This window comes from Lutra lutra, chromosome 6, assembly GCF_902655055.1.
Source record: "Lutra lutra chromosome 6, mLutLut1.2, whole genome shotgun sequence".
Classification (NCBI taxonomy): domain Eukaryota; kingdom Metazoa; phylum Chordata; class Mammalia; order Carnivora; family Mustelidae; genus Lutra; species Lutra lutra.
In genome coordinates this window covers 148,990,257-149,003,744 of record NC_062283.1, presented here as the reverse complement: position 1 = coordinate 149,003,744, position 13,488 = coordinate 148,990,257, and positions in this window count along the sequence as shown.

Genomic DNA, 13,488 nt, shown 5'->3' with positions numbered 1-13,488 from the left:
TGACGGCTATTTTAGTCCCAAATTAACAAAGAAAACACAATTTACCGTCTACAGAAGTAATGCTTTCTTAGAACTTTGCTCCTGGGCTCTCCACCATGTCTGATTCATAGGCCAAATCTTGGGAAGCAGGTGCACCCCACGGTGACAGAAGCGTAGGATTCCATGCGGAATCATGGCGCGTCAGAAGCACCCACGTGATGTCACCCTAGGCTTTCCCTGAATCCTCAGGTGGATCTTGCTTAATCCTAAGGTTGAAGTTGCCGTAAAAGATAGTTGTGTGAAAGCTGGAGGCCAGCCCTGTCAGCTTCGGGGTGAGCTGACACTGAGTGCACACCCCAGCCACAGAGCCCCCCTGGGGGAGCGTTGCGTATGCCGCCTAGCCAGAAAGCTTTCCAAACTTGGATTCCCCATGCTCTTCCTGTAGTTACCCAAAGCCGCCGCATTTCCATACCGGTGTCTGTCCTACCCGCCACTAGCACTGGTGTCTGTCCGACCCTACCCTATCCTCCACTAGCCAGTCACATAGCCACAGGGATCAGCGCACAGAGTGTGCACCGTGAGGCCTATTCGGGACTGAATCTCCATTCCTCTGTGCAGAGCTCTGCACAGTCACTGTGGAAACCAACCAGGACAAGTAAGCTAACTTCTCAGGGGCTCAGTTCCCCCAAATCCAGACCCGGAGGCCTCCTCCTCACCTTGGTTCCCAGGACGATCGAGGCTAGAGGAGATGACGCGGTGTGTTGGCTCCTGGAGGGTGCCCAGCCAAGGCCCACCTATAAGTTCAGCCTTCTAAAGACCCACTAAAGGGAAGAAGTCTTACTGTCTTCGAACCTAGTCATCCCCAAACACCCAAGGACGTTTCTCTTACTTGCAAAGCATTTCTGCACCTCTCTTTATTGTTTTGTTGTTTTCTTCTAGTGTTTTATAGTTTTGTTATTTTAAGATTATCAAAGCTGCCAATTTTTATAATAAAATTTGTACTATTTTCCTCCTCTTACATTGTGATTTGAATTTCAAAAGGACATGCTTTTTCTTTTTCAACTCCTTTATCAATTCATTATTTTTTTTAAAGATTTATTTATTTATTAGAGAGAGAGAGATCACAAGCGGGGGGCAGGGCAGAGGGAGAAGCTGATTCCCCACCAAGCAGGGAACCTGACACAGGGCTTGACCCCATGACCCTGAGGTCATGAGCTAAGCCAAAGGCAGACGCTTAACCAAGTGAGCCACTCAGGTGTCCCTCAATTCATTATTTATCCACCTTAGGAACTCAGGAAGTTTGCTAACAAAGAGAATGATCAAAAATGTCCCAAACCCAGGCTTTTGCTTTCATTTTAAATTACTCACCCAGTCTTCCCCAAACCCCAGAATAGCAAGGGGTCTGGTGAGACCACTCCCTCTCCTCTCCTGTGGGCGGCCACAGGAGTCATCAGTGCTAGAGACACATGCCGACCCCGGAGACACAGGAACGACCCAGGAAACGGCTCTGGCCAGACTTCTACAACGTGGATTTTCAGCGTACTCTGGGCTGCCCCTAACCCTTTTGGGAAGTAACTTCACAGTTCCCTGGTAACTTCCAGAAACTTCCAGAAAGTGTGTACTTCCTGCTGGTGGTCTGCATATATTTACCTTCATCTAAAAGTCTTGGCTCAGAATCTCGGTGCAGGTGTTGACCTCACACCTCTCACAACCGAGTTGTGGACACGCAGGCAGGTGTGTATCAGTGTCAGACTGGGGGAGTCCCACCCCAGAGGTAAATGGATTTATTCCCACGTTTCACAGACTGAACGTCTTCTCGCCTGCCGGTCCCCACAATCTCCTGCTACTTTGAGTTACTCGTTCAGCCCACATTTGCTCAGCTCCTTGGAGGCGCTGGGCTCTGGGCTAAACCCGCTAGCCTCAGCCTGCTCGCTAATTCTCAGCTTCCCGTCTTCCTTTTCATCCCTCGGGAGTCCCCCTTGCTCCTGCACCCGGGGTGCCCACACAGCATATAGTATCCCGTGACAGGATGCCTTCCCCTGTGCAAACCAAAATAGCAGTCTCCTCCGCGGGGCTGTGTTCCTTTCCAAACTCGGACAGACGTGGCATCTGGCCTCACCCTCGCACGCTGTGGTCGCTCTGTGGCCCGCATCGTGCCGGACGCTTATAGAACTGAGATCACTGTTTTGGCTCCTTCGTTTGTACACTCTGAATCCACCCGTAGTTCTCCTGGTCACCCCTGTTGGGACTGCGCCCAGGCGGGCAGCAGATGCTTGTGGGTCGCCATTCGTTTCCCTTCTGCTAACAAAGTTAAAGAAACCATACCCGGGCTTGGAAAGGGAGCTCCGTGACATCCTAGGGAGGAAACAGTTTTTAGGGGGTCTCGATTAAAATAACGGGGTCTCTTCTTCTAGAAAGGTAGAGCTGGAAGAGTCCTGAGAGATCTCCTGGTCCGCTCCCTTCCTTCTGTGGACGGGGAAATTGGAGGTTCACAGCACCCAAGTCGCTCGCCCGGGGTCCTCCAGACGGTGTGTCCCTGAGTCAGAATTGGCATCCTGGCCACCTGGCTCAATGTTAAGATTATCTTTTCGTAATTAAAAATATATGTGTAAAAGAAAGAACAGAAGCAACTTCGAGTGTCACGTCAAATCGAATGGGTTTCCAGCGCTCTGTGACACGCGCTTTGTTCCCAGGGATCGTGAGTCTCCGACTAGCGCTGTTTCCTTCCCTGGCGACCTCCGAACCCACCATCCCAGGTCTCTCTTCCCAGCACTGGCCTGTCCCCTACAATCACGGCACCCCAGTGTGATTTTGTCATTGGGGGCCACGCCGCTAATGTGGCCCACCCACCTGTTAGAAACCCTCTCTTGACTAGGGATTATGTTTTATTTTGGGACAACTCTGATTGTTTGGAAGTTTTCCTTCTAGTCAAACAGACCCTGCCTTCCTTTTGCTGTGCTTGTGGGGTCATTTGGCTCCACACCCTTCAGAGGGAATTGGCTGGGAAGCCCCCAGTGTGCTGGAAGTGGGTCCTTGGGAGTCCTCCCTGCCCATCCTCCTCCTGCTCCTGGATCTCGGCTCTCCTGGTCCCCTGACCTCCCTCATTTCGGTTCTTTGTCCTATTTGTGCTTTTCACCGAAGCTTTGTTATTAACAGCCCCATGGGACCATCCTTCCAGCTTGTCCTTAAAGCTTTCTCTAGGGCGTGACCTCTAGCCTCTCCCTCCAGGGTCCCGAATTGGGACAATGCTTTGGCTGGCCCCCATGTCAGGAGCGTTTGGGGCAGATCCGGCCCTCTGCTTGTTCGGTCCCACTGGTTAGGGGCTCGTCTCCAGACTCCTGGGTCTTAGTTCTTCTCTCTGGAGTGGCACAAGGTACATCTAATCCCTGCTAGTATTTTAAGAGGATGATCTTATCCCTCGTGTATGACTCTGCTCCCCCTCCCATGCCCTGTTCTAAAGGATGGATATAAATGCATCTGCAGACACGGTGTCTGACCTGTACATAGACTGGGGGGCATTTTCCTGCCTTGACTACCATATTCTATTTTCACCAGGGCAGACTCTCGGTTTTATTTCCCAGCACGGCCACATCCCAAGCTTGTGGTCAACCAAATACGTCCACTCCTTTCCCCGGTCGTGTAAATTGCTGGGAGACTGTTCTCTGTTAGGCTCTACTTATGTCACTTATTTATTTTTGAACTCTTGTGTATACTGGAAATTCACATTTTTACTTGGATTCCTTATTCTAGCTGGTGGATATTTTTATGAATCCCATTCTTTCATGTGCTTTTATATTTCCCCCGAGATTTTACTGTATTAATACACGAGTGTTTTGTGCTCCAAAAGCATAGATAAAAATGTTCCACAGCGGTGCGGGTTCACCATTTGAAACAACTTCACATGTGCTCTGGGGTCAAGCAAATGAGTCAATGGATGGTGGATGGTGGGAGAAAGAAGGAAGTTAAGGATACGCAAGGGGAGAAAGCCACTAGATTAGAATCCAAGACATCGGTTAGCTCAGGATAGATGCAGATAAAAATAACTACAGATAACGTGTGTGCATGAATTGGTGTGCAATCACAGATTTCCCAGCTCTGTCTGCTGAAAGGTCCCAGAAGCGGAGACATTCCTGTAGCATCAAATGCACCCAGGGCCCAGATCTTGGTTTCTAAAGGCGATTCTCCAGGGCCTCATGGAGAAATGGCTCATTCTGGGACTGGATCAGGAAAAACATAAGAGGAGTCTGGAGCCTCTGGTCGTGGCAGAAAGTGAGGAAGTGCTCAGATAATATAAGGATGGGGATGACGGAGGGACTCAACAGCCCACCCGAAGAAGCTCTCAGTGGCCAAAGCTGTACTGATTGGTACAAAAAATTGGCAAAAAAGTAAGTAACATAGCACCATTATGGCTCAAAGTCTAAAATAAATCTCTATGAGTCCATGTTGGCATAAACAACTTCCTGAATAAGGACTTAAACGGGAGCAAAGGGACAAATATTCCTTATGGAAGAATTGCAAGTAACTCACATGGATACTCCTCCACCTTAACCCTCTGCCCTTGAGTAGGGCAGGACTTAGTGACCTGCTTCCGAGCAGAGTATGAGTAGAGCATGGAAGAGAGGAAAAGGAACTGTCTACTGGACAAATCTCTCGACCACGGCCTTGGGCAGGTGACCACAGTTAATGACGGTCATTGATGTCATGTAAACAGTGCGTATCTGTCGAGGGAGGGTGAGATGACCTTGTATCTCTGTAGTCTCCCCTCCCCTCAGAACCCACCAACCGTAATCTATTTACAAAAAAGAAATGAGAACGAAACAAAACGGAGGGACATTCTAGAACGTAGCTGACCACTAGTCCTCCAAACGGTCATGCCACCCAAAGCAAGACTGAGAAGAGTGCCAAAGCAGAAGAGATTAAGGAACCATGACCATGAAAGATTCTATCTTTGCAACTTTTCTGAGTATCTAAAATTATCCCCCATTACTAAACCATAAAAGGGAAAATTGTAACTTTAAAAATAAAGTTCAATTGACAAAAGCAAGAAATCTGTGATCTTCTATGTGACCCCTTGCCAGGTGGTCCAGTCCAGTAATCATCCTTCTGCGGAGACCGACCACAAGTCTCCCTCTGCAGGGCCTGGTGGCCTCCAGGGTACTTCTCCTGGTCATTGAGGCTGGCCTTTTAGCGCCTGTCTTTTCTGCAGGAGGACGTGGGTCTACCTAGTTCCGAAACTTGCCCTTCCAAGGCTGTTTCCACTGTGCTCGTGACATCAAATCCGGCCATTCTCCTTCTCCTTCTCCTTCTCCTCCTTTTCTTCTCCTCCGTCTGCCCCTTCACTTCCCCCCCATCTCTTCCTCTTCCTTTCGGTAGGAAATCTGGACTTAGAAATCCACTAGTATTTAAAGCTAAACGAATTCTCACTAGTTTTCCCTCATGCTCTAATCTTCCCTTGTTTCTCAGCAGTCACATTCCTATCCTCCTGGTCAGGAGTGAGTTCTGGGTCATCTGTGAGTTTTCTCTCCTCTGTCTCCCAGACTCGGCCCATCCCGGCCGTGCACGGGACGCTGCTTTCCACGACTTCTCCCCGTCCTCCATGCACAGTCCCCAGAACCTCCGTCAACAGCCCCCCCGCCCCCACCCTCCCTGTTCTGCTACCACAGAACTTTCCTGGCTAAGGGGCCGTTTTTTTTGGAAGCTCGGTGTTTCCTGTGTCCTTGCCAACGAGACCTACGACTCTTCAGTACGATCTTCACAGCCCCCCACCATGTATCCCCTCCTCCCTAGAATACAAGTCCGTGCCACCGAGCCCTGGTGTGTCACACGTCGAACCTGCCCCTTCCCTGCAGCTCTGCCACCCCGTCCTCCCAGCTCGTCCCCTACAGTATGTCCTTGGCGTGCCTGCCTCCCTCCTGGACACCAACCCGCATTCCTCCCACACTCCCACACCCCGTCAAGGAGCTTTTGAACCAAATTCCTTCAGGCCTGCGAGTGGCTCTAGCTGCTCCTGGGGCTCCTTGACATTTACAAGCGGCTGTAAAGAATATATACATCCTCCTGCTTCTGGAACTCTTGTTTTCTGGACTTTATTGGACTGTAAGCTTTTTTTGGGTTCAGACTCTGTGTCCTTTAAGAATGTATTTCTTCACGGACGTGGAGTTGGTAAAGTGTTATTTGAACGACTTTCCCCTCGTATGTGTAGCTCAGTAAAGTGTTGTGTGCGCGTGACGAGTGTCCCCGAAAACACAGTGCTGGTTCGCTTCACTTGCTGCTCCTCACGCGGGACCGGTCTCCAGCCCAGGCCCTCCCCTGGCAGGACCCCCCGCTCCCACCATGGGGGCCTGTCCTCCACGCCGGGGCCTCCGTCTCCCCGCTCTTTCCAGGTCGAACCCAGCAGCCGCAGACTTACCCACGTCGGGTGAACTCCCTGTGCACGAGCACAGATCCATGAGGCCAAACTGTACTTGGGAAAGACAGCCCCACTTCAAAACCCGCCCTTCTCCACAGCGAGGCTTTCCAGAACATTCTCCTAGTATTTCCTTTTCCTTCTGGGCCATCGCCGGGCGGCCGGGCTCCCCAAGCCCAGAGCAGGCTGTGCGTGGGTCTGCTTCTCTGTAACGCCCCATGGGGCCCCTCCCAGGAGCCGCTGGCTTTCCTCTCTCAGTGCTGCCCATACACCTGCTCCTGACGTCCCCGTCCTTCCGAGCGCTCCTGTGGAAAATCCACCGTTTCTTAGTCCTCCACCTGCCACCTGAGCCCGTGACGCAGGCCCGGATTGGGGGAGGGTGAAGGAAGGGTTAAAGCCATCCCCAGCCTTCGCAGAGGTGCTGTGGGGTGTGCCCTGGTGTCCAGTGTATGTGTGTATGTGTGTATGTGTTTGTGTGTGTGTGTGTGAGAGAGAGAGAGAGCCGTGCGCGTACCTATGAGCACTGTGTCAGGATTTGTGGGAGTGGATTTGGGCGCATGAGTGGGTGTCTGTGGGCGACAGCGTGAGTAGGTGTGCTTGCTTGTGAGGCAGCCTGTGGAGATAATCGGCGTCCAGCTCCCTGACAGCCTGTGGGGAGCAGAGGGGGTGGCCCCCAGGAGGGACTGCCCTGCTGCTGACCGGCTCCCACTGGGTCCCAGCAGGGGAACTAGGGGCCTGCCGCCCCCCCCCCCCGGCCCTTCCCGGGGGTTAGGAATCCGTGCTCCCCACCGGTGCTCTGCCACACTCCTTCCACTCCTTCCCGCTTCCTGCCTGGCCTCCCCACCCCGCAGGGAGCCCCCACTTTCTGCACTTTCTCCTTCAGGAGATGCTGATGAAATGCACAGTGGCGGCGGCTGCGGAAAAACCCCCCAACAGCCCGTGTCTGCGCACAGGGTCCTGCGGCCGGGACAGGCTTTGATGCAACAGACTCGAGGACAAAATATGGCCTGTTTCTATTTTTCCTTTGAAACTGAGCAGATGAGCAGAGCAAGGCAAAGAAGGTCGTTTTTCACTTTCTGCTCCTTCATAGGCTTCCTCCGTGTGCTTCTAGTTTCAGCTCTCGGGGAGTTGACCTCGGGGCTCCTGTGCTAGCGTATTGCTTTCATCGACCTCTGGATGTCTTGACTTATTGGCTCTCAATTGATCTATTGATTTAATAAAAGTCATTTATCATTGTCACCGGGCAGGATGAAGCCCTCAATTTGTCTCCAGTTTGGCAAACGTTGTTAGTAGAAGGTGTCCTGTTGATTCTGGCGGGTGGCTAATTTCCAGGACATCATCACCGGAAACCCAGTCACTGTCACAGTCCTGGTCTCTCTGCCTGTGACTAAGGACCCCACCCCATCAGCAGGATCCCGTCCACCTGGGCGCTTTATTATTTGGGAATGGCCGTCACCTTCACATCTCATCTCTGCAATGATTTCACCAGACACACCTCCTGGGATGAGAGGGGCGCGGGGCTGGGGGTCAGCAGTCCGGGTCGGTGCGGAGTGGAGCAGTGAGGAAGGCTTGGGCAGCGGCAAGTCCCTGAGCACCTTTCATTCCCCCCGCCCCCCCCCCCCCCCCCCAATGCCTGGCTGGCCCGGCCTCCTGCTGATGGCCGCCTTGTTTAGAAACGCTGGAAATGAGGTCATCAGCTCGTGGAGATTCACTTCCTCTGGATGTTTGTAGCCAAGCAGGAAAAGAAAAAAAAATAAGCTGAATGTCCAGCCCAAGTACCTCCAAAGGCCCTCATGGTTTTTATTCTTTCTAACAAAGTCTAGACCACACTCACCGCACGCAGATGCGAGCTTGCCCCAGTGGCACACGTGTGCACGCACACCAGCCCTGAGTCACGCGCTTCCCTAACTCTGTGCTCTACCAGCGCAGACCCCGTCTGTCTGCCCACATCCCCGCCAGCGCGTGGCCCTGAGGCAGGACGGGTCAGGTCCACCGGAGCTTCCAGGAGTCAGTCCCCAGCCTCACAGTGCTGCCCACAGCTCCTGCCGGGGGGCTGCCCAGTCTGGAAGCTTCCATGCCAGCCCTGCATGTACTTTGGGGAATTGAAAGTCAGCCTCCCAGAATCAAAAAAGGAAACGAATCTAGCCGGCTGTGTTCCCTTCTTTACCCCTTCCTACATGGGTGTGCTACCCCCTTGGGGCACCGTCTGGACCCTTCCATGTTGCTGCGAGACAGTTTCTCCTGTGTCTGGCTCCTGTTTTCTGCAAGTCTAATCTGCGTCTGAGAACCACAGGGAGGAACACAGGAGCGAGTGTCTGATTTTCCCCTTTGTCTCCCAGCATTGAGCAGCACAGTGGAAAGAAAGAACAGCGTTTCCTTTATCATGACTTTTTGAGGGCAAAAACGTCTCCTGGAGACACTTCCTCAAAAGCGACATCTCCACTCCTAAACTACTGACCGACAAGAATCCCATTTTAAGCTCTGGGTGCCCTAAAAGATCATGTAGTATAAGATGTCAATCTTATATTTTTTCCCTGCTCACAATTTTAGTCTTCTGCGTGGAAAAGAAGCTACTTCTCTTAATAATTAATTATGATAGCTATTTAAAGCATGTGTAGTTAGAATCAGAAACCTCAGCCTTATCACTCTTTACCAAAGAGAGCTCCAGTATTACAAATTGTGATTCCCACTGGTCTGAAAGAAACTTAAAGAAAAGCTAATGAAATGTTCTCAGCCTGTATTTAAGCTCCGTAACAATTTTTCACCCTGAAAAAAAAAAAAATCCCCTAATAATTATGTAGAGAGTTGTTAATATTTCACACCCTCACATTCCCGAAATTCCTATGCAAATTAAGTAAGGTGGGCCCTGCCCAGTCTCATAGTCACACGGGGCCTGTGCTGGGGCAGAGACCAAGAGGCAGGCCTTATTGTGAAGCCCCTTGCGGGACTCAAGCAAGACTTTGCTCCATTTCTTGCTTCTGATATTCCGCCCATCGTCACGTTTCCAAGGGCAGGCTGGAGGTTGTGTCATTGGCTCTTCCCTGCATCTCCCACTGTCTCCATCTACAAACCCTTGAGCTCTCCAGGAAGGAAAGTACAGGCTGAGAGTCGTTATCAAAGATGCTTAGAAAGGCTCAGAAATTCAGGTCTCCTAAGGATTTCTTAGATCTTTTCACCCGGGCTTTTGCACGATTTTTTGGCGTGGGACTGACTGTGCTTTCTGCAGAGGGTGTGATAGGAAAGCAAAGCAAAGAGGGGACCTGGAGTTTGTTTACTTTAATTAGAAACAGATTCTTCATTTTCCAAGGCTTTGCCATAACAGTGAATTTAATAGTATATAATTAACTCTAATGTGCCAATGATTTGATTTGTAAAATTTCTTTGAATGTTGATACTTCTAGGGAAAGTGAACAAGATACCAGCCTGATCATGGGGTTTGATTCCAAAGTTCCCCTTGGGGTCCAGGGCCCACTGACACAAATGCTGCCCTCTGTAGATTCCCCGGGGAGGGCTGAGGGCTGGTGACAGAAGAGGAGCCCGAAGTCACAGGGGCGCCCGGCTCCATCAAGTCTCCTGGGCTGCGGGAGAGGTGTGGTGCTGGTCAGTGTATTCCTGTGCTCCCTAAGTGATGTCCTTCCTTCCTGAGCATCTCAGCAAATCTTCACTCAAGAGATGCTGAGTTGGGGTGTGACCACAGAGCTGGTCAGGTCCCCTGGGGTGCTCAGTGGCAAACTGGAAATAGATACCCTTTTGGTCTAGAAGGGGACATATATGGTTATTTCTAAAGCAGCTGTTATCTCGTAGAATTCACTGAGAAGCTGGCAGCAGGCAAGGAGGGGTGGAGGAGTTGCAGGGGATGAAAAGCAGACAGACAAACCTTGGTTCAGATCTCAGGTCTAGTCCTGATCCGCTGTGCTGTTGTGGGAAAATAAAATTGGATAAACCCTGAGACCCTCTTCTCCAGGGCAATACTGCATGTAAGTACACACACGGGTCCAGTACTTTGAGGTGCTTGGTGCACAGGGGTGTCTGTAAGGCTCAGTGGGTCCTGGGAAAGCCCCTCCATCCAAATGAGCCAGCCCACCGACCCGTGTCAATGAATCAACGCCTGCCACCACTCAGACCTCGTATTGTGCCGTTTGAAGACCCCCGTGCTGACCCCCGTGTGAGCACAAACCGTGCTCCAGTGGCCTGGGGAAGGAGCTGCGTGACCCAGCTGAAAACACCTTTGTCTGAACACTTGATCGCAGGGCCCCAACGACTGGACGAAATGCAGCCCGGTGCGGAGGAGTGGTGTGAGGGAAGAGTCCCGCCCCGGAAAGGCTGGTGACTGGGCCCGTGGCTTAGGCGCTGCGGGGTGAGGAAGGGCTTTGGGGTTCACCGCTAAGAATATGGCAGCGGGGCCGGGGGGGGGGCCGTCGGGGGCACGTAAAGAGTGAGTTCCCAAGTGTCCAAAGGCTGCGAGGCTTAGAAACACATTTATTTTCCAAACACAGTTGTTTTCATAGAATATGCTCGATATATTTGTATTCGAACTCTGATACCTTTCCAGGTATCAATGGAGCTCAATGGGCCCTCATGTAAATCTGAAAAAAATCACAGGAGGTGTACCACAGGTGGCAAAGAATTCTGGAAAGTCAGAAAGACGTTTAGTAAACATATTCGGTGTAGGTGAGAGCGGAGGTATTTAACTTTTGATCTCGTGTGTGTCAGTGTGGGAAGGGTCTTTCCTAACCTCCCTGCGGTGCCCTGGGTCTCCCATATAAATGGGAGCACCTTCCTATCCCTGAGTCATCTCAACCACTCATGATTGGTTCAGGGAGCGTTTTCCATATGCAAGGCACTGAGCTGGGTGCTAGGAAGGTCACGGAACCGAGAAAATGCTCCCCACTTCCCAGTCAGTGACCCCGTCTTTAGGAAACTCCCTTTTCTTGTTTCCCCTTCCCTGCACTCAGTGAAGGCGAGGCTGACGGCTCCTGCGTGGACGCCCGGCGAGATCAGCCCTGGCCTTGGTGACCTGAACCAGTATTCTTGGGATCATTTCCTTTTCTGAGGAAGCCCGAGCGGGCGGGCTTCTGCGGTCTGGGATGCAAAGAGCCCTGATGCACACAGGCCCTCCGGAACGTGTGGTCTGAGGACGCAAACAAGGGCGTGGTTGAGTCTTGATTCCTATACCCCCGGGGGCACAGGGCCGCAGCGCGGTGAGGGTGGGGTGGGACCTGCGACCCTTGCTCTGCGGTGTGAGAGTGTTTCTGGCCGCCTGTTGTGGAAGGTCAGTCGGAGGAGCCCGGCCTTGAAGACACAGGGCTTGGCTGCGTGGGGAGCCGGGGGAGGACATTCCTCAGGACACAAGGAGCCGAGGTGGGCGACACACAATGGGTCTTGTGTGAGTCCGCGCGCTGTTCCGTTTGGCCCCGGAGTGGGACTGGCCTGAGAACAGTACGTTGCGATTGGGTTGAAGCAAGTGAACGAGGGTTTCCACGCCTCCTGCAGACTTCCTGCCTCGAGGACCCAACATGCGGAAGAGAACGAGCTGGAGATGCTCTTCTACCTCAGCAATTTCATTTTTGAGCTGGTTCTTCTTTGCAAGACTTTTGGCAAGATGATGTGTGCTTGCTTCCTTTTTTCTTTTTTCTTTCTTTCTTTTTCTTTGTTTGTTTTGTTTTGTTTTGTTTTCAACCCCTCTGATCTTTCTCTACATCAAAATGTCCATGGGCCAGGCCCTTTGACTCATGGCGCCAAAGACTGACTTAGGACAAAGGACGAGGGGTAGAAGGAAGCCTTGAAGGGTTCTTTGCCCTTCTCCAGAATGTTCTATAGGGGAGAAGTGCCAGGATGTGAATGACAGGTGTTCTGATGAAGGTACACACAACATTCGCTGGTGCTTAGCTCCCCAATGCCTTCCCGGCTGGGTCTCCCCCAGGGCAAGGACTTAACAGCCTAGCATTGGGCCATCCGCTGAAACCAGAGCTCAGCTCCTTTGTCTCTGTTCTACGGTCACCGTATTAGAAAAAAACCGATGAGACCAGATACTGATTTCTTCGAGGATGTGTTCCTTCAACAGCTGTTACCATATCCCCAAACGGGGCTCCAGGACGATCTGCAGCTCCATTGTACGGGGGTCCTGGGGAAGCCTGAGTGGGCGTCTTGTTCTGCCTGACCACCAAGCAGGGATGTCCTCAGCTTCCCGAACTCTATGGATCACCTCTGAGACGCCAATACTCCATGTGTGTGCTGCTTCTTGCTGCTGTAATGAGTTGTCGCCAACTCAGCAACTCAACACAGATTCACGCGCCGGTAGTTCTGGAGCTTGGAATGTTGGCGTGGGTCCCTAAAGTCAAGGTGTGGGCAGGCTACGTTCCTTTTGGAAGTTCTGGGGAGAATTGTTTTCTTTCCTCTTTCCTCTCCTTTCCAGCTTCAGAGACACCCCATTCCTTGACCCCTGGGCCTTTCTCCCTTTTCAAATCCATCATTCCGACTTCTGTGTCTTTGTCTCACCTTTTGTCCCTGACAACCAGCTTTCTCTCTCCTAAAGACTCCTGTGATTAGATTAAGCCCCCGGGGCGCCCGGGGGTAACGTTCCCACCTCAGCATCCTTAGCCTAATGATACCAGCGCACTCCCTTTTGCCCTGTGAGGTAATGTAGGCGCAGGTCCTGGGGATTAGGACAGGGACGTCTGTGGTCGTGTTCTGTAACCACATGACACAAAGGTGCTCTTTTTTAACAAACGGATTTTAGAAATGTTGGGTCATATAAAGTTAAATAGGTTTCTTTACCACAGAAATTTTCTGATTCTCCTTTAAAGATTTTATGTATTTGAGAGAGAGGGAACGTGATCACAGAGGGAGAGGGAGAAGCAGACTCGGTGCTGAGCAGAGACCCAGATGTGGGGCTCGATCCAGGACCCTGAGATGATGACCTGAGCCGAAGGCAGAGGCTTAACCCACTGAACCACCCAGGTTCCAGGTGAACTTTTCCAATTTTTAATATGCTAATGTATATTAATAGAATCTGAGGGAGAAACGTACTATGTAGTGTTTCCCAATCTTGTTTGACCAAAGATATGTCCTTGTCCTTTTTCTTTTGCCCCCGTGTAACACTG